Raw genomic sequence first — 23,973 nt, 5'->3', positions numbered from 1 at the left:
TTTAAATTATAAGCCAAATTGCAATTTCAGGCTCTATAAATATTTTGGAACCACTAAGCTCTCGGGATATGTGACCTTTTACAACCTAACACTATCTCCTTGCCAGAAGAATTCTTTGATTTCATGGCAATCTCCTGACTTTTTGCCATATATCCAGTTTCCAGTTGTGGTGTAAACATCAGGCATAATATGAGATCAAAAGAAACATGGGTTTAGGATTATTTTGTTTTCAATTTATCTACCCAGTAGATGAGTTTCCAATTTCCTCACAGTAGGCTCCCTTCCAATTTCAAGACACTGACTGTAGAGATTTCTTTGAATTAGTGGAAAGTAAGAAGGAGTTCCACCAGGTGACACAGAGATTACCACTTGGCTGAAATTTTTTGAAGTTTCAGAACAGGAAACTGTGGATGAACCTCTCTGTGTGCCATATTATCTCTTGAGGTATGTGCATACTTCAGCGGTCAGCCTTGTTCAAGCAGCACCTTTGCCTCAATCTTAATTTTAGGATTGCTCTGAAAGAGTAACCTATGTATTAGACTGATTGTTATTTTTAGTCATTTGTACTAGAACTGGAGTCCTATATAATTGCACAAGTAGTAGAAACAGAATCCCTCTATTAAATGTGGGTGACCACACAGAATCAAAATAAATAGGATTTTAAAATTCTATCATTCTGTAATTAGTATATACAATTAGATCATGAACAGTAGTAAGATTTTATCTGTTCTTAGAATTCAGTGTGCTTGCAAGTTCAACAGTGAGGGCAGTGACTGAAGACAAATCCAGAGTGGATGACCTTGAGAAACAAAATTATCAGCAACATCCCACATTGGTACAAAGTCTCATCCCTTACAGTCTGTTTTAGTTTAGACAAGTTAATAGTATAGTATTCATTTTTTTCTTTAAATTTTTTGATTGTTATGTTAATCACCATACATTACATCATTAGTTTTTGATGTAGTGTTCCATGACTCATTGTTTGTGCATAACACCCAGTGCTCCATGCAGAATGTGCCCTCTTTAATACCCATCACCAGGCTAACCCATCCCCCACCCCCCTCCCCTCTAGAACCCTCAGTTTGTTTTTCAGAGTCCATCGTCTCTCATGGTTCGTCTCCGCCTCCGATTTACCACCCTTCATTCTTCCCCTCCTGCTATCTTCTTCTTTTTTTTTTTGTTAACATATATTGCATTATTTGTTTCAGAGACAGGTCTGTGATTCAACAGCCTTGCACAATTCACAGTGCTCACCGTAGCACATACCCTCCCTAATGTCAGTCATCCCCCACATTTCAAGTAGCTTGAAACAACCAAGTTTCACTTCTTTATCAAGTTACGTATCAGGCAGGAGTTCCATTTTTGCTCTGATACTCAGGCTGTTAGAGACATTCTCTGTTGGGACACAATTCTCCACGGATTACTTGTTTCTGCATGTCTTCTGAAGGGGCATTAGCAACTTTAATTCTGAATTCTATGTTCAAGGACATTTGAATAGTAAACAGTCTTGGAACAGAGATAATGTCATCCTTCTGAAGAGAGGGCAGATTTATTTCCTGACCATGATAATAGAACTATCATCTGTCTCTGGAACAAAGGTTGGGCAGATCTGCTAGCAGCCCCTGTGGAGATTTCCTCAACTCTGGGTTCCTCAATTGTGGCAGAACTCACTGAGTGCCGCAGTCTCCTGGGTCATTCTCCATGGGAGTTGAGGCAACGAGAACCAATATAAACGTGAAGCTCCTGCTGTTCACTGTGAGAAATAAAGCCATCTGACCCTGGCCAGAAGTGTCAGGTGTTCAGCTAGCATCGATGACATTGTAGCAAGTTAATTTGTTATTCTGCAAATAGGGTAAAATTAGTTTTTGATGCTCCCAACTTCTGTATTATTTGGAACATGGGCCTCTATAACAGCTGTCTAGGAAATTCTAGTAAAATAGAGAAGTCACACCTGACTTATAATCTTCTAGCCAAAGTGACTCATTGAAGGGCCATTGACTGGAATGTGTCACCTGACTGTAACAAGTGGGAAGGTCAATGTACTCTTCCTGGATTCAGTTCTCCAGGAAAAAAAGAGTACTGTACATTGGTGACTGCTAGTAACACATAACTCCACAGACTTTCTTTATTATGTGGCCTGTGGGTTGACTCCCTCCCCCCTTATAGATGTCAGATATTGATAATCTGCCATTGATGAAAGAATTCATATGAAGGGCGCTCCCTTTTTATGGCTTGTGCTTATTTCTAGCTTTCAAATTTGGGAATACTAGTGGATTTTTTTTTAGGTTTGTGTTTAAAAACTGCACTTTTTTTTTCCAGGTGTTATTGACTTGCTTCTTAGTGCATTATCTCACTTCTCCCCTGTGTGCAAAGATCTAATCTTTATAATTTCATATATTTAAATAGTTTCTGGCTGCTGATATCATTCTCTCCATATTAATGAATATTTTCCTATGTGTGTTTACTTTCAATCATTTCATTTAGTTTTTATAATGAGCATTGGGAAGAGAGCTATTAACATGCCATTCTTTCCAGATGTTCCAAGAAAGTTTGAGATTTTAAATCCCTATACAGTTCTTAACAACTATTAGTTATTCCAATATATTTTAACCACTTTATGTAGTTTCAGATTTTGGATGATCAGGAAGTTTAATCTGAATCATTTCTGAATGATAGGTAGAGGCTGCCTAGATTACTGTGTAGAAAAGTTGTGGAGCCTATGTTGTGAGCCTATGATGGAGGAGAAAGAGAACATGCACTGAATAATATTCCAGCCCAATGGAAACCTCTCAAAGCATGCATATTACAAAAATACAGAGCTGGACTGAGAAGAAAAGAGTTATCAGATGAAGCTAGAAAAGTCTTCATTTGCCAGACCAAATGGCACCTGGTAGAGAATATTAAAGCTTTTGATCTTTAGCCAAGAGCAATGAAAATCCACTGAAGGGTTTAGCTAGGATCAGTCTACTAAATCCCCTTCACTCCACTCAACACACACCAGGTGGCTGCTTTCTCTTTGAAATAACCATCCTGTTCTACTGATATACTGTCTAAAACTCAAACTCAATCCAGTAAAATATCTAATGCAACCTTGAAAGAAAGGGTAAGATAAAATGATGATGGAAAAAAGTGAGAAGGTTAAAGTATTTCCTGTTGGGGACTGGATGTTTGTTGAGCTACAATGATCAAGAAATATCTTGGAGGAGAAGGTCCGGAGGAGACCTCAGAAACCTAAAGTTTGTTCCAAGCAATCTTCATATCTCTGAAAGCTGTGGCCGGTGCTCTGAGCTTTAAAAATATGCTCTTCCTTTATTTATGACTCTAATATTTTGATATGGTTTTGACAAGTTTTTGATGATTATTTGATGCTATACATTTACAGCAACAGAAAGTGAAATTTAGTTAAATATTTACCAATTCTATCATACTGAAAATTTTTCTTCTCTGGATTTGTACATTTGACAATATATAGAAGATGGTTATGTTTTATGGAAAATTGTTTTGAATTATTAGATAGGCTAAACTTACTTTGATAACTTTGAAAACAAATATTATTAAACCTAGGATGGTGATAACTTACTTTAAAAAGCAATAGATTTAGGGACACCTGGGTGGCTCAGGTGGTTAAGTGTCTGCCTTCAGCTCAGGTCATGATCTCAGGGTCCTGGGATCAAGCCCCTCATCAAGCCCCACATCAGGATCCCTGCTCAGCAGGGAGTCTAGTTCTCCCTCTCCCTTTACCCCTCCCCCTGCTTGTACTCTCTCTCTCAAATAAATAAATAATCTTAAAAAAATATAAAAAAGCCATAGATTTAGTATATTTAGTACACTAGAGGGAGTGTTTAATCAGAATGAATAGTCATTATCAGTAGCGGCCTGATGGAATGAAAAATCAGATAAATCTTCAATCCACAGGTGTAGTATACATGGAGACATCAAATTCTGGCTTAAATATCTCTTTTGTGGGCAACATCTTGCAATGCATAAAATAAATTGCCAATTTTTTTTAACTTGGCCTAAGGATGGGAAATGTGTATTTGGATGAGTTCTGCAAGATGTGGATCTGAGTTCATCAGATCTGGGCTGGAAAAGAATGTTATCCAAAAGAATGCTATAAGCAGTTTAATTTTCTAACATTACCTGCTCCCTATCCCATGAATTATACTAATTATTTTATTCTTATGATTCATAAATCAAAATAAGCTTTTGAGATGGTAAAATAAAAACGTTATCATCATTATTGTTAGTTTTAATACCATTTCACAAATTATCTACACAAGTAAAACAGATGGAAGGAAATCTATATAAGGCTAAGGAATGTGATTTACGATGGTAAACACAGGCCTGGTATGAATACCAGGTTCAGAGTCTATTCTGTAATATAACAATGTTGCAAATCTTAAATAAGGAATAGAATTAAGTAAATCTTTTTCATCATAGGTATTTAATGAACCTTTCTCAAATGAATGAGTGAATAAATGACTAGGATGTATACAATAAAATTATCCCTTATTATCTCATTGGTTGAATACAACAAAAGATTTTAATAGAAATAGGTGTCAAAACAGATTATTTTGCACTAACAAAAATTTCTATTTAAAAAAATCAGCTTTCTAAAACATTAAAAACAAGAGAAAAATCAGCTTTCAATATGCCTCAGAATTTAATTCTGTCGAATAAAATTACTAATAAATCATATTAAGAAGGACTCCATAGTTATAAGATTTATAGAATTAGAATTTCAATAATCAGTGTTCTTAAAAATGAATTTCTCTAGCTTATGTTTAATGTACAAATAAAATTTACATTGACAGAAAACAAAAGTAAATTGGAATTTCAAATATTTTAAATTAAATGCACTACATATTTTATTAAAAACTTAACAATGGGTCACCAAATCACTGCAGTTTTGTTTTATTTCTTAAGGTAAACATGGGATGGGATTTACAAACAACTCAAAAAAATATTTTTACAAAAACAATAAAGTGAGTATCTCTGCTCTTCTCCTGTATTTGCTTTGATCTACACACAACAACTCTATGAGGTCAGGTCAGAGCTCTATGTAGAATCCTAAACTCTCTTCTGTTGATGTCAAAATACAGAGGCCAACAGAGTCCAGCTAATATACTACATGTGAACTCATAGATCATCAGCGCAGAGTAGATTTAGGATACCTGAGACTGAGTCTCAGACTCACCATTTACTTGTTATGTAAATTTGAACATGTTAACTTCCTCAAGATTTGGTTCCTTCATCTATAAAATAAAAACAATGGAACTAATACTTACCTTAAAGGATTATTTTGAAAATAAAATGGGTAATATACGTGAAGTATATATAGCAACCTTGGGCACATGGTAAATATTCCTCATTAGTTTGGTATTATGATTATGATTTATCTCTAATATTCTTGGATTCTAATGATCCCAGCCTCATCTTTCAGGATCTTGGTCCTTTTTGCTGACATTTACTCCTATCTCCCACACCCTTGCTTTGTGTGCAGTCTTCTTCATTCTGATGCAAACCGGGATCTATCTGAACATTATCCCTGCCTGACAAACACAAATTGGATATAAACATATAATAAAAATAATATGTAATAAGGGCTTAAGATATAATCTCTCAGGGTGTTTTGTTTTGTAAAATAAGAAAAAAAAAAAGAATATTCTATAACAAATGGGTACCCTGCTGTCAGTCTTACCCCTGCCAAGCTCCTCGCAGAAGTTACATGTGCTTGATTTGATGGGGGTCATCACATCTGCCTGGAGAAGTGATTTGTCTCAGGCTCTAATGGAAGCTCAAGGAGTACTCAATTACATCAGGCACTTTCCTAGTTCTTGCAAAGACCTATCTTCAAAGACCTGAACAATCTGTGTTGGTTTCTATTTGTTCTTTCATGTTTGATGTGTCTTTTATGTTTATCTGTAATATTATGTGACTTGTGATTTTTAGGCTTTTTTTTTTTCCATTTCATTGACTTATCTTTTATCTCCTAGAAGGCAGGCACGACTGTGGAGTTAATCACTTTGTTTTCTATAGCACGGTGTTAGTTGGTACCCAGTGATCAACAATTCTTGGTTCTCAGCGAAGGCTTAATAAAATTTAATTCAGATTTTTTTTCCCCTGGCAAAATAATATTAAAAATTATCCCATTTTTAGAAACATAATTCTTAAGCTTTTACACTGAGGTAAGGCATATAATTAGGTGATGATTTGCTTTAATTCTCCTGAGGTGGATGCCACACAGTTTTATTGGCAGGGTAAGTTAACATTTTATTGAGTGTGCAGCTGAGATACTCCATTAATGGGGTTAAGTGGGACTTTCAACCTGGAATATTATTTTGTAAATTTTGAATATGCAAAGATTGTTAGATCCTTATTCCAGTTCATGCAAGGTGTTCATATAAGGTGCTCCCTGTTCATGCAATGACTGTGCAACATGACAGTTCTTTCTAGTAAGTATTTATTAAACATTGCTAACTTTAACAATGAATAATTATTTTTAAAACCTATTAATCTAATTAATGAAATTTCTAGTGCATATTTAGGATATGGCTTACTAAGGTCTATGGTAGCCACCTCTGAATGCAGATTCCAAATGTGAGAACTATCTTTTTTTTTTTTTTTTTGAGAGGGAGAGAGGTGAGTGTAGGGGAAGGGGCAGAGAGAGAATCTTAAGCAGGCTCCATGCACAGGCACTATCTCATGACCCTTAGATCATGACCTGAGCCAAAATCAAGAGTCAGACACTTAACCGACTGAGCCACCCAGCTGCCCCTCCCAGTGTGAGAACTTTTAAACAAAATGAACACAATTAAAATTGTGTATGTGTGAATTTCTGATTTTAGTAGGTCAAATTTTGAAATCTGCCCTTACATACAGATTAACTGAACTCACACATTTATATATTACACTGTTTTAGTGAGCATACTTACTACATGTATTTTTATGTGTATATGTATGTGTGCCTATATTGTTTTATATGTATATATATATGAAGTATCATATTATTCAGTAAATCCTAATTATGTATAATTATCTGTCACCTGACCTATAAGGGATGCAAAGGAGCAAAACAGACAAAAAGAAAAGACAGCCTCAGAGGAAACAGATCAGATGGGTGGGAGGAAAAAGGACATATAGATATCTTAAAAGATTTTCAAAAAGATATTGCTTCTCTGAAAAGGCAACAGAAAACAAGAAGAATCTTGTGAAAATGAAAGTATAATATCAAAACAAAAGAAAAGGTAAAGATAAGTTTGAGAAATTCATCTCGAATCTTGAACAAAATATAAAAATATAAAGAAGATACACGATAAAGGAGACAGCAAATTCCTATCCAGGGAGCTCCCAGAACTGAAAAATGCAATTAATTTTATTTTAATACTTCCATTAGAAAACAATTACATTTTCTAAAATAAACTATATATGCCTTAGCAAATAAACATATTTTAGATTCATTTTTCAAGTATATATGTATGTATTTTTTAATGTAAAACAACTGCAAATCTATCATCTATCTATCTCTGCCTGCTTGTCTATTTACCTCATCCACTAATCTACCATCCACCCATCTGTCTGTCTGTCCATGCTTTCAGGGATGCATCTCTCCATCTGTCTACCCATGGATCTTCTGTTTAGGTGAATTTTAGAAAATGTTTATTATAGGGCGGAGCAAGATGGCAGAGGAGTAGGAGACCTGGATTTCGTCTGGTCTCAGGAATTCAGCTGAATAGGGATCAAACCATTCTGAACACCTACGAACTCAACAGGAGATCGAAGAGGAGAGTAGCAACAACTCTCTGAACAGAGAAGCAACCACTTACTGGAAGGTAGGACGTGCGGAGAAGTGAATCCGAGGCAATATTCGAGAGGATAGCCGGCGGGGGAGGGGGCCTCCGTCGGCCACTTCTGGCAAGTGATAGAGCCGCGGAGCACAAAATCGGAACATTTACAAGTCGACTCCGCTGAGGGACGTCGCTGCAGTGGCTAAGCGGGGGGTGGAACCATCGCGGGACAGTGGGGTCTCAGGACCCTCAGGGTCACAGAAAGACCGGGGGCACCTGAGTGCAGCAGAGCTCCCAGGTATCAGAGCAGGGAAGCCAGCTGCAGAGACGGAGCCGAGGCGCGGGCTCTCAGCTCGGGGTTGCCATAAACTGTGATCCACGGCCCAGTTGGGCCACTGCTCCTCCAGCAGGGACCCAACAAGCGGCAGATCCGGGGAGACTTCCCTTCCTCCCCTGGGAGGAGCGGCGCGGGAGTGCACCGCAGGGGTGTGCTGGGTTTGGAGACTCCACACGGGGTCGGGTGCCAGAGATAGAAACACTCGGTCACAGGCCGGGTGAGCACGGAGTGCGGCTGGAGACCGGGGACACGGGAGTGACTGCTTTTCTCTGGGGGGCGCACTGAGGAGCCGGACCCCAAGTTCTCGGCTCCTCCGGGAGGAGATTGGGAGGCCGCCATTTTCACTCTGGTCCTCCAAAGCTGCACCGAGAGCTTGCAGGGAACAAAAGCTCCTGAGAGCAAACCTGAGCAGCTTGCTTAGCCCGGACCAGACCGACAAGGGCAGGGCAATTCCGCCTCTGGCAAAACATTTGGGAACCACGGCAACAGGCCCCTCCCCCAGAAGATCAGCACGAACAGCCAGCAAGCCAAGACCAAGTTTATCGATCAAGGAGAACGGGAGAACTCCAGCGCTAGGGGAATACTCCACTTAGAATTCATGGCTTTTTTACTATGATTCATTAGTTTTTCAAAGTTAATTTTTTTTAACTTTTTTTTCGAATTTTTCTTTTTTCCCTTTTTCAACCAACATCTTATCAATCCCTTTTTTTAAAAAAAGCATTTTTTTATTTTTCATTTTTAGAGTAATATTTTATCCCTTCAAAGTAGTTATCCTTATTTTTGGCATATATATATAAGTTGTTCTTTCTTTAAAATTTTGTAATACAGTTTCTTCTAACAGATCAAAATATACCCTAAATCACTAGTATATGGCTTTGTTCTAGTCTCCTGCCTGATCATATTCTCTCCCTTTTTTTTTTCTTTTTTTTTTTAGATCTTCTTCTTTCCTTCTTCAAGCAAATTCTTATCAATTCCTTTTATAAAATCTTTTATAATTTTCATCTTTACAGTCATCTTCCATCCCTTCATTGTATCAACCCTTATTTTGTACATATATAAGTCTTTCTTCCTTTAAAATTTTAGGAGGCACTTTCTTCTAGCAGACCAAAATACGCACAAAATCTAGTGTGTGGCACTGATCTATGCACTAGCCTGATCATATTTGATCATATTCTGTTTTTTTTGTTTTGTTCTGTTTTTGTTTGTTTTTATCTTTTTTTTTTTCTCTTTCTTTTTTCTTTCTTTCCCTTTCTTTTCCCCTGGTTTCAGGCCTTTTCTGATTTGTATAGAGTATATTTGCTGGGGACGTTGTTAACCTGTTAGCATTTTGTTCTCTCATTCATCTATTCTCCTCTGGACAAAATAACAAGACAAAAAAAAATCACCTCAGCAAAAAGAACAAGAGGTAGTACCGTCTGCCAGGGACCTATTCAATACGGACATTACTACGATGTTGGGCCTAGAGTTCAGAATCATGACTTTAAAGATACTAGCTGGGCTTGATAAAAGCATGGAAGTTATTAGAGACACCCTTTCTGGAGAAATAAAAGAACTAAAATCTAACCAAGTCGAAATCAAAAAGGCTATTAATTAGGTGCAATCAAAGGTGGGGGCACTAACTGCTAGGATAAATGAGGCAGAGAAGAGAATCAGCGATATAGAAGACCAAATGATGGAAAATAAAGAGGCTGAGAAAAAGAGAGATAAATAACTAATGGATCACGAGGGCAGAATTCGAGAGAGAAGTGATATGATAAGACAAAACAACATTGGAATAATTGGGATCCCAGAAGAAGAAGAAAGAGAGAGAGGGGCAGAAGGTATATTGGAGCAAATTATAGCAGAGAACTGCCCTAATGTGGGGAAGGAAACAGGCATCAAAATCCAGGAGGCACAGAGAACCCCTCTCAAAATCAATAAAAATAGGTCAACACCCTGACATCTAATAGTAAAACTTACAAGTCTCAGAGACGAAGAGAAAATCCTGAAAGCAGCTCTGGAGAAGAGATCTGTAACCTACAATGGTAGAAACATTAGATTGGCAACAGACCTATCCACAGAGACCTGGCAGGCCAGAAAGGACTGGCATGATATCTTCAGAGCACTAAACGAGAAAAATATGCAGCCAAGAATACTATATCCAGCTAGGCTGTCATTGAAAATAGAAGGAGAGATAAAAAGCTTCCAGGACAAACAAAAACTAAAGGAATTTTCAAATACAAAACCAGTCCTACAAGAAGTATTGAAAGGGGTCCTCTAAGCAAAGAGAGAGCCTAAAAGCAGCATAGATCAGAAAGGAACACAGACAATATACGGTAACAGTCACCTTACAGGCAATACAATGGCACTAAATTCATATCTTTCAATAGTTACCCTCAATGTAAATGGGCTAAATGCCCCAATCAAAAGACAGAGGCTATCAGATTGGATTCAAAAACAAGACCCATCAATATGCTGTCTGCAAGAGACTCATTTTAGACCCCAAGACACCCCCACATTGAAAGTGAGGGGGTGGAAAACCATTTACCATGCCAATGGACACCAAAAGAAAGCAGGGGTGGCAATCCTTATATCAGACAAATTAGACTTTAAAACAAAGACTGTAATAAGAGATGAAGAAGGACACTATATCCTACTTAAAGGGTCTATCCAACAAGAAGATCTAACAATTGTAAATATCTATGCCCCTAACATGGGAGCAGCCAATTATATAAGGCAATTAATAACAAAAGCAAAGAAACACATTGACAACAATACAATAATGGTGGGGGACTTTAACACCCCCCTGACTGAAATGGACAGATCATCTAAGCAAAAGATCAACAAGGAAATAAAGACTTTAAATGAAACACCGGACCAAATGGACTTCATAGACATATTCAGAACATTCCAACCCAAAGCAACGGAATACACATTCTTCTCTAGTGCCCATGGAACATTCTCCAGAATTGATCACATCCTAGTCACAAATCAGGGCTCAACCGGTACCAAAAGACTGGGATTATACCCTGATCTTCAGACCACAATGCTTTGAAACTAGAACTCAATCACAAGAGGAAAGTCGGAAAGAACTCAAATACATGGAGGCTAAAGAGCATCCTACTAAAGAATGAATGGGTCAACCAGGAAATTAAAGAAGAATTAAAAAATTCATGGAAACCAATGAAAATGAAAACACAACTGTTCAAAATCTTTGGGATACAGCAAAGGCAGTTCTAAGAGGAAAGTATATAGCAATACAAGCCTTTCTCAAGAAACAAGAAAGATCTCAAATACACAACCTAACCCTACACCTAAAGGAGCTAGAGAAAAAACAGCAAATAAAGCCTAAACCCAGCAGGAGAAGAGAAATAATAAAGATCAGAGCAGAAATCAATGAAATAGAAACCAAAAGAACAGTAGAACAGATCAACAAAACTAGGAGCTGGCTCTTTGAAAGAATTAACAAGATTGATAAACCCTTGGCCAGACTTATCAAAAAGAAAAGAGAAATGACCCGAATCAACAAAATCATGAATGAAAGAGGAGAGATCACAACCAACACCAAAGACATACAAGCAATTATAAGAACATATTATGAGCAACTATATGCCAGCAAATTAGATAACCTGGAAGAAATGGATGCATTCTTAGAGATGTATCAACTACCAAAACTGAACCAGGAAGAAATAGAAAACCTGAACAGACCTATAACCACTAAGGAAATTGAAGCAGTCATCAAAAATCTCCCAACAAACAAAAGCCCAGGGCCAGATGGCTTCCCAGGGGAATTCTACCAAACATTTAAAGAAGAATTAATACCTATTCTCCTGAAACTGTTCTAAAAAATAGAAATGGAAGGAAAACTTCCAAACTCATTTTATGAGGCCACCATTCCCTTGATCCCCAAACCAGACAAAGCCCCATCGAAAAGGAGAATTACAGACCAATATCCTTGATGAACATGGATGCAAAAATTCTCACCAAAATACTAGCCAATAGTATCCAACAGTACATTAAAAGGATTATTCACCATGACCAAGTGGGATTTATCCCTGGGCTGCAAGGTTGGTTCAACATCCACAAATCAATCAATGTGATACAATACATTAACAAAAGAAAGAACAAGAATCATATGATCCTCTCAATAGATGCAGAAAAAGCATTTGACAAAGTACAGCATCCTTTCTTCATCAAAACTCTTCAGAGTATACGGATAGAGGGTACATACATCAATATCATAAAAGCCATCTATGAAAAACCTACAGCGAATATCCTTCTCAATGGGGAAAAGCTGAGAGCTTTTCCCCTAAGGTCAGGAACGTGGCAGGGATGTCCACTATCACCATATTATTAGAAGTCCTAGCCACAGCAATTAGACAACAAAAAGAAATCAAAGGCATCCAAATCGGCAAAGAGGAAGTCAAACTCTCACTCTTTGCTGATGATATGATACTGTACGTGGAAAACCCAAAAGACCCCACCCCAAAACTGCTAGAACTCATACAGGAATTCAGTAAAGTGGCAGGATATAAAATCAATGGACAGAAATCAGTGGCATTCCTATACAACAACAACAAGACAGAAGAGAGAAAAATCAAGGAGTCGATCCCATTTACAATTGCACCCAAAACCATAAGATACCTAGGAATAAATCTAACCAAAGAGGCAAATGATCTGTACTCAGAAAACTATAAAATACTCATGAAAGAAATTGAAGAAGACACAAAGAAATGGAAAAATGTTCCATGCTCATGGATTGGAAGAACAAACATTGTGAAGATGTCAATACTACCTAGAGCAGTCTACACATTCAATGCCGTCCCCATCAAAATACCATCCACTTTTTTCAAAGAAATGGAACAAATAATCCTAAAATTTGTATGGAACCAGAAGAGACCCCGAATAGCCAGAGGAATATTGAAAAAGAAAAGCAAAGCTGGCGGCATCACAATTCTGGACTTCCAGCTCTATTACAAAGCTGTCATCATCAAGACAGTATGGTACTGGCACAAAAACAGACAAATAGATCAATGGAACAGAATAGAGAGCCCAGAAATGGACCCTTAACTCTATGGTCAACTAATCTTTGACAAAGCAGGAAAGAATGTCCAATGGAAAAAAGACAGTCTCTTCAACAAATGGTGTTGGGAAAATTGGACAGCCACATTCAGAAGAATGAAACCAGACCATTTCCTTACACCACACACAAAAATAGACTCCAAATGGTTGAAAGACCTAAATGTGAGACAGGAGTCCATCAAAATCCTAAAGGAGAACACAGGTAGCAACCTCTTCGACCTCAGCCGCAGCAACTTCTTCCTAGAAACATCGCCAAAGGCAAGGGAAGCAAGGGCAAAAATGAATTATTGGGATTTCATCAAGACAAAAAGCTTTTGCACAGCAAAAGAAACAGTCCACAAAACCAAAAGACAACTGACAGAATGGGAGAAAATATTTGCAAATGACATATCAGATAAAGGGCTAGTATCCAAAATCTATAAAGAACTTATCAGACTCAACAACCAAAGAACAAATAATCCAATCAAGAAATGGGCAGAAGATACGAACAGACATTTTTCCAAAGAAGACATCCAAATGGCCAACAGACACATGAAAAAGTGCTCAACATCGCTTGGCATCAGGGAAATCCAAATCAAAACCTCAATGAGATACCACCTTCCACCAGTCAGAATGGCTAAAATTAATGTCAGGAAACAACAGATGTTGGCGGGGATGTGGAGAAAGGGGAACCCTCCTACACTGTTGGTGGGAATGCAAGTTGGTGCAACCACTCTGGAAAACAGTATGGAGGTTCCTCAAACAGTTGAAAATAGAGCTACCATACCACCCAGCAATTGCACTACTGGGTATTTACCACAAAGATACAAATGTAGGATCTGAAGGGGTACATGTACCCCAATGTTTATAGCAACAATGTCCACAATAGCCAAACTGTGGAAAGAGGCAAGATGTCCATCGACAGATGAATGGATAAAGAAGAAGTGGTATATATACACAATGGAATATTATGCAGCCATCAAAAGGAATGAGATCTTGCCATTTGCAATGACGTGGATGGAACTGGAGGGTGTTATGCTGAGTGAAATAAGTCAATCAGAGAAAGACATGTATCATATGGCCTCACTGATATGAGGAATTCTTAATCTCATGAAAAAAACTGAGTGTTGCTGGAGTGGTGGGGGGTGGGAGGGATGGGGTGGCTGGGTGATAGACATTGGGGAGGGTATGTGCTATGGTGAGCGCTGTGAATTGTGCAAGACTGTTGAATCACAGATCTGTACTTCTGAAACAAATAATGCAATATATGGTAAGAAAAAAAAAAGAAGAAGAAGATAGCAGGAGGGGAAGAATGAAGGGGAGTAAGTTGGAGGGGGAGACGAACCATGAGAGATGATGGACTCTGAAAAACAAACTGAGGGTTCTAGAGGGGAGGGTGTAGGGGGATGGATTAGCCTGGTGATGGGTATTAAAGAGGGCACGTTCTGCGTGGAGCACTGGGTGTTATGCACAAACAATGAATCATGGAACACTACATCAAAAACTAATGATGTAATGTATGGTGATTAACATAACAATAAAAAATTAAAAAAATAAAATTTATTATTTCAGAAATATAATAATATGTCAATACATTACACTTGCAGTATCTTTTGTTCATATCTCTATTTTTGTTATATTTTTGTTCATATCTGTTATTGATGTATAACAAACTAATAATTAATTCATAATATAGAAAATATTTTTTTACTTCACAATTCTTCAGGTTTGAACTTTAGACTGGTCTCCGATGGCTAGTACTTCTGATCACAGCAGCTCTTTCATGTGTTTGCATTAAGCTGAAAGCCTTCTAGTTGGCTCTGCTTCTGAGCATATTCTGGCTGTCTGCTGGACAATCTCACTTGTTCATATAACCAAGACCAAGCTTGTTCACATGGCAACAACAGAATTCAAAAGAGAAAGCAGAAGCCAGTAAGAATGGTTGATCACTATGATCAAAACTGGTATACTATCACTTTATGTCAGGCGTATATTGGTGAAGCAAGTATCAAAGCCAGCCAAGTTTCTCTTGGTGAGGAAATAGACTAATTCTTAATGGGATTATCTTCAAAGTCACATTTCAAATGATGCGTGTTGGCTATTTTTGCCATTCCAATTATCCCAATTATGATCTTATCTTGACTTTGTTACTGCCTTAGCAAAGTTTAACAGATTACCTTTTAAAAGTGCTAAATTGCATTTCCTATCTTATGAAAGTGTTAAATTATATTTTCTCTGTTTTGTTTCTTTTTTTTTTAAAAGATTTTATTTATGTATTTGAGAGACAGAGAGCACAAGAGAGCATGGCTGGGGCACGGGATGGGGGGTGTTGCGGCAAAGGGAGAAGGAGAAGCAGACTCCCTGCTAAGCAGGAAACCCAACATAGGGCTTAATGAACCCAGGACCCTGAGATCATGATCTGAGCCAAAGGCAGAGGTTTAAGGGATTGAGCCACCCAGGTGCCCCCTCTGTTTTGTTTCTGCTCTGCTTTGAGTACACACTTCAAACTGATCTCGGTAGTGTCTTGTTTCTTGCAATTGGTTCCCATGGTTTCTGTATGGATATGTATTTTTTATGCATGTGTATGTATGTACATACATCATAGCTGGATTATTTTAAAATTATAAGTAATAGCAAACTTCTTAAAAGTAATGATGCTAATATATTAAAAATCAGGTGTGGAATTCAATCTATTACTTTATATCTAAATTTTAAATAAATAAATATACAATACATCATATTAATAAATATTTAAAATATATATTTAAAATCAAATCCATGTCTCCAGGAGAACATTATACATATATTACTACATATTTTCTTAAAATAAATAAATTCATATGAAATACATAAAATAATATATATAATAATATAATATATAATAAAATATAATATATAATATAAAAATACATACAAATGTTTGTTTAAACTATTAATTCCTGTTCAGTTTTAGATAGCAATGTAATTGAGCTACTTTAATTATAAAATGGAAAAAATAAAAGGCAACTTTAAAAAATAATGTATATTAAAATTTTTAAATATAAAGTCTGGTTGAGATGAAAAGGTTAAGTAAGCTATCCACAGAAATAAGTTTATTTACTCTAAATTTCATGGCTTGCAGGAAGTGACATTGATTCTCATTTTCCTAGCCAAGATGCATAATCAAGCTAAATGTTTAAAAATAACTTGGGGCGCCTGGGTGGCTCAGTCGTTAAGCATCTGCCTTCAGCTCAAGTCATGGTCCCAGGGTCCTGGAATTGAGCCCCGCATCAGGCTCCCTGCTTGGCAGGAAGCCAGCTTCTCCTTCTCCCACTCCCCCTGCTTGTGTTTCCTCTCTTGCTGTGTCTCTCTCTGTCAAATAAATAAATAAAATCTTAAAAAAAAAAAAAAAACTTTAGCAAAAAAACTTGGGGGCATTAGTTTAATCATCATGCATTTTTTTTTTTATATAATAAGAAGTCAGTCATGATCAGGAATTTTCATACAGAAAGGATAAATGCATTTTTAATTAAATAGTGATCACATAGAAATTCAGAATTAAGTGATTAGTATTATACTTCTCTTTTCTATCCCTAGACTTCAGAGACAAAAGTATAAGGCAATGTACGTGAAGCTTCCAATTAAAAAACATGAAAATAACAAAAAACTACTAGTTCTTCTAAGTGGGTTATAAGGACAATCTTATAGCTCAATAAGTGATGTTATCTCTATTAAAAACATAATTTTTTATGTAGGGTTAATTCTGGTTACTCTCTTATGGCAGTATAGTTTTTAAATTTTTTTTCTTTTCTTTTTTTTTTTTTTTTAGAGAGAGAGGAAAGCCAGGGGGTTGGGGGGAGAATCCCAAGCAGGCTCCACGCCCAGCACAGAGCCCCACATGGAGCTAGATCTCACAGCTCTGAGCCAAAATTAGGATGCTTAACTGACTGAGCCATCCAGACACCCCTTGTGGCAGATTAATTTTGAAAACAAAATGTCTATTGAGAAAAATTCATAAACATGTAAATTATAGAGTTTTTATTTTATTTATTTATATACTGATTTTTAGAGTTTTAGGTTAAATAAAATTTGATTGGCGAGTATAGGGAGTTCCTGTATACCTCCTCACCCTTCCCCTATTCCCCTTATAATTTGTATCTCATACTAGTGTGCTGCATTTCTTACAGCTGAGGAGCTGATACTAATAAATTGTCATTAAAGTCCATAGTTTGCATTAGGATTCACTCTTTGTGTTGTACATTTTCTGGGTTTTAAAAATGACATGTCTCCACCATGATAGTATCATGCAGAGTAGTTTCGATACCCTAAAAATCTCTGGTGATCTCCCTACTTATCTCTTCCTCCCTCCCCACAAACCCCTGGAAAACACTGATATTTTTACTTTCTCCATAGTTTTGACTTTTCCAATATGTCATACAGTTGAAATCAGAACACAGGTAGCCTTTTCAGATACGCTTCTTTCACCTGACCACATGTTTTCAAGGTTTCCCCTTGCTTTATGTGGCTTTACCATTCATTTCTTTTTGTGTGTGATCAATATTCCTTTCTATGAATGTACCACAGTGTGTTTATCCATTCACTTATGGAAGGCCATCTTGGTTGTTCCTGAGATGTGGTGATGATGAGTATACCTGCTATAAAGATCCATGTGCAGGTTTTTGTTTGGGCATGTTTCAACTGATTGGCCTAAGTACAAAAAGCATAGCTGGATCATATGAAAGAGTATGTTTAGTTTTCTAAGAAATTGTCAAACTTTCTTCCAAAGTGGCTATACTAATTTGCATTCTCACCAGTGATAAAGCAGAGCTCCTATCGTTCCAGGTCCCTTCCATCATTTGTCAGTGTTTTGCATTTTTGTCATTCTTATAGGTGTGTAGTGATGGTTGTTTCAATTTAATCCCTAATTTAATTTAATCCCTAATGACATGTGATGTTATTTTCCATCTGTAGGTTTTTTTTTTTTTTTTGGTGAGATGTCATTGAGATATTTTGCCTATTTTTTAATTTTTTCATTTTCTTATTGTTGAGTGTTAAGGATTCCTTGGATATTTTGGATAATAGTTGTTTGTCAGATAAGCCATTTTTAAAATATTTGCTTCTAGTCTGTGCCTTCTCATTCTCTTGACAGTATCTTTTGCAAATCAGATATTTTTAATTTATTTTAATTTAATATTTAAAAAAATCTATTTATTTACTTGAAAGAGGGAAAGAGAGCATGAGTTGGGGGAGGAGCAGAGGGAGAAAGAGAATCTTAAGCAAGCTCCACACCCAGCACAGCGCCCAATTCACAACCCTGAGATCATGACCTGAGCTGAAACCAAGACTCAGATGCTTAACTGACTGAGCCACCCAGGCACCCCAGATAATCTTAATTTTAATGAAATCCAATATATCCATTATTTCTTTCATGGATCACGATTGGGCACTGAATCTGAAAAGTCATTACCAAATTCAAGGACACCTAGATTTCCTTCTGTTTCTTCTAGGAATTTTACATGTATTATCCATTTTGTGTAAATATTTTTGTGAAATGTATGAAGTTTTTGTCTAGGTTCATTTTTTATTTAAACCGTTTATGTGTTTTTGCATATGTATGTCCAGGTGTTCCAGTACCATTTGTTGAAAAGACCATAGTTTGCCTTTTGAATTTTATGTAATCATCAAAAACTTACATTGTTGAACAGTATATGCTTTCTATAGTGAATAAATGTCATAAATAAGTTCCCTCTAGCTATTGAACTTATGTTATGTAGTCTAAAGCTATTAATTGCCTTAAAATAGGGAATCAGAAAATTTGTAATAATAAAACAAGTGGAAAGGATAAAAATATTTTTGTAGTTACTTATAAATATTAACCTAATCCTCAGAATCCTATTGTTAATGAATTTGATTTGTTCCTTTGCTGAAATCCACTGTGTTAACCCTTCAGTAATCCTTTAAGTGCTATTTAAAGTGAAGTGGATATGAAAATCTTAGGCATAGACAAACAAACAAAAAACCAACTATAGAACAATGTTCTCAGAATATTTTCTATGTGTTTATGATGAGCACATATTTTATCACAAGCCTGAGGAAGAGCATCCATTCATAGCCTATTCAGCACTTTTATGCTCCTACAACTCCTTTCTGCCAGGTGCATTGCTGTGAGGGTGAGGGCTAGATCAGGTCACCCCTCTCTGCTGCATGTAATATAGATATCATTCACATAATTTATGGGGTTGAGAAGCCCCAAGATCTGCCACTGACCAAGCCGGAGACCCAAAGGAGCCACAGTGAATGCTGTGTCAGTCTGAGTCTGAAGGCCTGAGAACCAGGAGAGCTGGAAGTTACATTCTGAAAGCCACAAGTTCAGGACCCAAGAATTGAATTGATGCTTCAGTTCAAGTCTGAAGGCGGGAAAAGAACAATGTGCCAGTTCCTGTCAGGCAAGAGGTAAAGTTCTCTTAGTCTTTTTGTTTCATTCAGGTCTTCATTTGATTGGGTGAGGCCCACTCACATTAAGGAGGGTGATATGCTTTACTTTGTGTACTGAGTGATTTAAACGTTGATCTCATCCAGAAATACGCTGACAGACACACCCAGAATAATGTTTGACCAAAAGTCTGAGAACTGACAAGTTGCCATACAAAATCAATCACCAGAATGGGCAAAGCAGTGAAATCACATTAAGTAGAGACGTAAAGAAGGAATTTTTCATTCCTAAGCAAATTTTCTTGTGTTATCAAATAGAGATGATAAAATTGGCATTAAAGTTTTTGTAAGGATTAAAATCACAAATAAACTAGACATGTATTAGCATTTAGCACAGAGTGGTAGAGAGTATATATAAATTTCTAGGAATTTGAATATTCAGTAAGTTTCTGAGCCCATGAAATGTATGAAGTATTAGGCTCCTAATAGGACTCGTGATAATGACTCTGGATTATTTCTCTCCATTAAATGTATATAAACATCTCACTGCAATGAGTTAATCAATTTACTTCCATCATACTTAAAGATATGTTTTTGTAAAAAGTAACGTTATATTTATTTTATTTCATTTATTTACCTAAACATATATCTCATCTTATTTCCAGAATTTGAGGTAGTTATATCCAAGCATATTTTCATTTTATTATCACTCAATAAGGATTTTATTTGCAAATAATAATATGTAGCTAAAGCAACATGACCCCTTTAAAGCCATAATCTCACAAGTTAGAATTTTTAAAAGCTATATTGACCTTTCTAAGTCCCAAGTGTATTATTCAGTTTAATGAGTGCTAATTTCCTATATACTATCCAAATCGCCTAAAAGAGCACAAAAATGCTTCTTAGCCTCTCTGGTATAGTTTACACAGTGGGAAAATATAGTAAATTATGTCACAAATTTACATTATAGGAGAGAATGCAATGGTTGCAATTATATTTTTGATGTTTTTAAACTAAGTAATTTTAAAAGGAATGTATTTCTAATAATGGAATAAAATTCACATGCTGATATGCAATTTTAAAAGAACATTTTCCATTTTCATAAGTTTTACCAATAATGTTTATGTTCATCATGAACCAATTTTTAGACTACTTTTAGGATATGAACGAGTATCAAGAATTTAGGGCCGTATCAGCGCAAATTTGTTTAATACACATGGAATGATGATTTCATGTCTTCTATTGCTCTCTGAGCCTTTTTTCAGTTCTGCAAACTGATATTTTGTTGTTTCAAAGCTTAAACAACAAATGCAACGTCTTATTTAGATGAGCAAAATTAGATATCGACAAGTCCTTGTTGTCTTGCATAATCATTTCCAGCTTTATTAGAGAAAATATCCCCATACAAATCATCCCTTGCACCATAAAGAAAACTCTGATTTATTTGATTGATAGGTAACCAATAGTTGAGTATTGGTTGTGCACATCTTTCCATAATATCGCACATATTAGCCCAGTTACATCCCTTCAATAGTAATGGTATCTTCTTTGTAAGGGAGAAAAATATTGTCTTTCTCTTGCGTGTTTTTTTTTTTCTTTTATGCTTAATCTGAGTAACACATGCATTCTCAAAGTTATAGTCCCATTTAAAATCATATTTGGGGGTGCCTGGGTGACACATTAAGCCTCTGACTCTTGGTTTCAGCTCAGGTGGTGATATCAGGGTTGTGGGATTGAGCCCGGGTGGGGCCCCGCACTCAGTGTGGAGTCTGCTGGAGATTCTCTCTCCTCCCTCTGCCTCTCCTGCTTGTGCTCTCTCTCTCTCTAGAATGAATAAATAAATCTTTAAAAAAAACCCCACTATTTAGAAATTAGTAATAAGTAATATATAAAATTTAATTCATAATATTATATTTCCATAAAGGATATTTTTAGAAGTGGATCAAAAACTTGTCATTCTTTATAAAATTTGGAGATGAGTAAGCAGGAACCTCCTTACTTTTCTTCTTTTTTATTTTTTTAAAATCCTACAAACATTTTTCTACTCACAAGTTCACTTAGGAAGTACAGGTTAGAAAAACAGTTTCATGAAAGGTAAACATGCACACTATTATGTAGTATGGACCAGTGCCTCTCAAACTTTAGTATGTATGTGGTTCACCTGAAGCTCTTGTTTAAGATATAGATTCTGACTCAATAGGTCTGGATGGGGAATGAAATTCTGCACTTTAAGCAGGCTTCCAGGTAAAGCTAATGCTGCTGATATGTATTATTTAATATACAATAAAATGTATATTATATTTGATAAAATAAATATATATAATAACAATTATATTTCTAAGAGTTCCAATTAATTGATTAAATAACAAAATGTATAGATTATTTTATTTTAAGTATATATGTTCCGGGTGTTGCTTTGGATATAATGTATACAATAAGTAGGCTACCTGCTTCACTAGCCTCTGGAGCAGGAAGGACTACTGTGTTCCCATTCCCCGCACTCTGTTATGTAGCTGGAGACTGCAAAACATAGAATTGCTTTTAGAGATTTTGTTAAAGAAGTCACTTTAATCTAACAATAGCTCATATGCATTTTACGTACAGTGTCTTGGCAGCCTAAAGATGCACTGCATTGTTTTACATTGTATTTCAGACTATCTGGAATGTTTCTGCGAAATACTCTGGCTCTAGTCTTCCTAGTTAACTTTCTTTCTTTCTTTTTATTTTTTTAAGATTTTATTTATTTATTTGACAGGGAGAGAGCACAAAAGAGCACAAGCAGGGTGTGTGGCACAGGGAGAGGGAGAAGCGTACTCAGCCCGACGTGGGGCTCGATCCCAGGACTCTGGGATCGTGACCTGAGCCGAAGGCAGTCGCTTAACTGGCTGAGCCACTCAGGCACCCTAGTTAGTTCCACTTTCTAATAAGCTGTTTGTATTTCTTATCAAATGAGTTTACTGAGTTACATGGTCAGTATTAGCATATATATGATTAGTATGTGACATTGGCGGGTTGATTCTGTTCCAAGTCTTGTTACTGATCCGATCTTAATGTCATAAACTGCATGGATGCCAGTGGTGGTAATAAAGTGGCACCAAAACAACCTGATTGCAGTGGGTCCGAGTGTTAGAGTTTTCGTGTTGTCCTTCATATACAGCCTTCTCTCTGCATCATCTGTATCCACATCTCTATATCTGCTTGGTTTCAGGGGAATTCAATAGCGTATCTGTAGCACAATTTTTACTCCTATCTTAAAAGACATTGCAGCATTCTTTATTTGGTTTGCTGGTTTTAGAGTTAAATATATTTACATGAGACAGGGAAAAGCTCGGACTGATTATTTGAAGATTATAACTTCCCGTGACAATTCCATCTTAGTGCTCCATTTCCCTCTCACTGGTTAGTGACATCAGACCTTCTTTTACATGGTCATCCAAAGCATAGCACTGAATCGACACATTGATTCAGAGCTATTGTCATTTCCTTGTGCAATTGTCTCATTTTTTTTCTGTTATGTAAATGATCCAGATGGCAACAAGATCTTGTGAGATAAATAATACAACATAATTTGGACAAAATCATACATGATTACATCTATATCTGTTATTGGGAAAATGAAGGTGGTGGGATGTATTGTGGTAGAACGTAAACTTTTGGAAACGTCTGTTCTTTTTCCAAGTTTGAATTGGTGTGGTGCCAATTACTACTTTTTTGTTGTTGAGCAAATTTGTGGGTCTAGAGTTTGGATCTAGAGTCTCATCGGTAATATAGAAACAATAAGAGTTACCTATAAAGGGTTTTTTTAAACCTAGGGAAAATATATGTAAAATGTCTGCCTTACAATTTATACTCAATTAATTAAAGGTTTTTTTTTGTATTATTATGGTCTTAAAGTGAAATCAATAATGTTATCATACCAATCATCATAAAGGTACACATATAGATGTGTATATGTGTATGTAATTTTTTAAATGTCAACATGACTTAAGTTTTTCAGGTTTTGGGAAGAAAATAGTTTTTCTCATACATATTTTCTAGAAAGTTGACCTGCTACTTCATCATGACCTCAGGTATAACCCCCTTCCTACCCTTCCTTTCAGAGTTTGCCCAGTGTAATGCTAATAAGGCTGTGGACTTTCCTGTCTCTCCTGCCCATCAGTTACATTCCTGCTGGCCTTCACCCTTGGCAATCCTGGACACTGTAGCTTCCTGCGGTCTGAGTTCTTTCTGATTAAAACTCTTCTCATCCATGATCCACATCTGCACAGGCTCCACCATAGCATATGACAAAGGTCTGGCAGGCCATCTACAAATGTCACCTGGACTGAAATCTTAAAATACTTCCTTCAGACTAGTTTGGCTGCTGTATACACACATTCATTCTATGATAAGAAGAAA

General features: G+C 36.5%; 1 long non-coding RNA gene across 1 annotated transcript in view; it reads right to left on the bottom strand.

Annotated features, from left to right (window-relative positions):
* The window catches only part of LOC113916337, a 55,350-nt gene extending 40,361 nt beyond the window's left edge, over positions 1-14,989 (bottom strand). Inside the window, exon 1 of the long non-coding RNA XR_003517911.1 lies at positions 14,876-14,989. This is a non-coding gene — a long non-coding RNA (uncharacterized LOC113916337). The remainder of the gene's footprint in view (positions 1-14,875) is intronic.
* Between the last annotated feature and the right edge of the window lie 8,984 nt (positions 14,990-23,973).

Source organism: Zalophus californianus, chromosome 1 (assembly GCF_009762305.2).
Source record: "Zalophus californianus isolate mZalCal1 chromosome 1, mZalCal1.pri.v2, whole genome shotgun sequence".
NCBI classification, from domain to species: domain Eukaryota; kingdom Metazoa; phylum Chordata; class Mammalia; order Carnivora; family Otariidae; genus Zalophus; species Zalophus californianus.
This window is presented reverse-complemented; position numbering and strand designations above follow the sequence as displayed.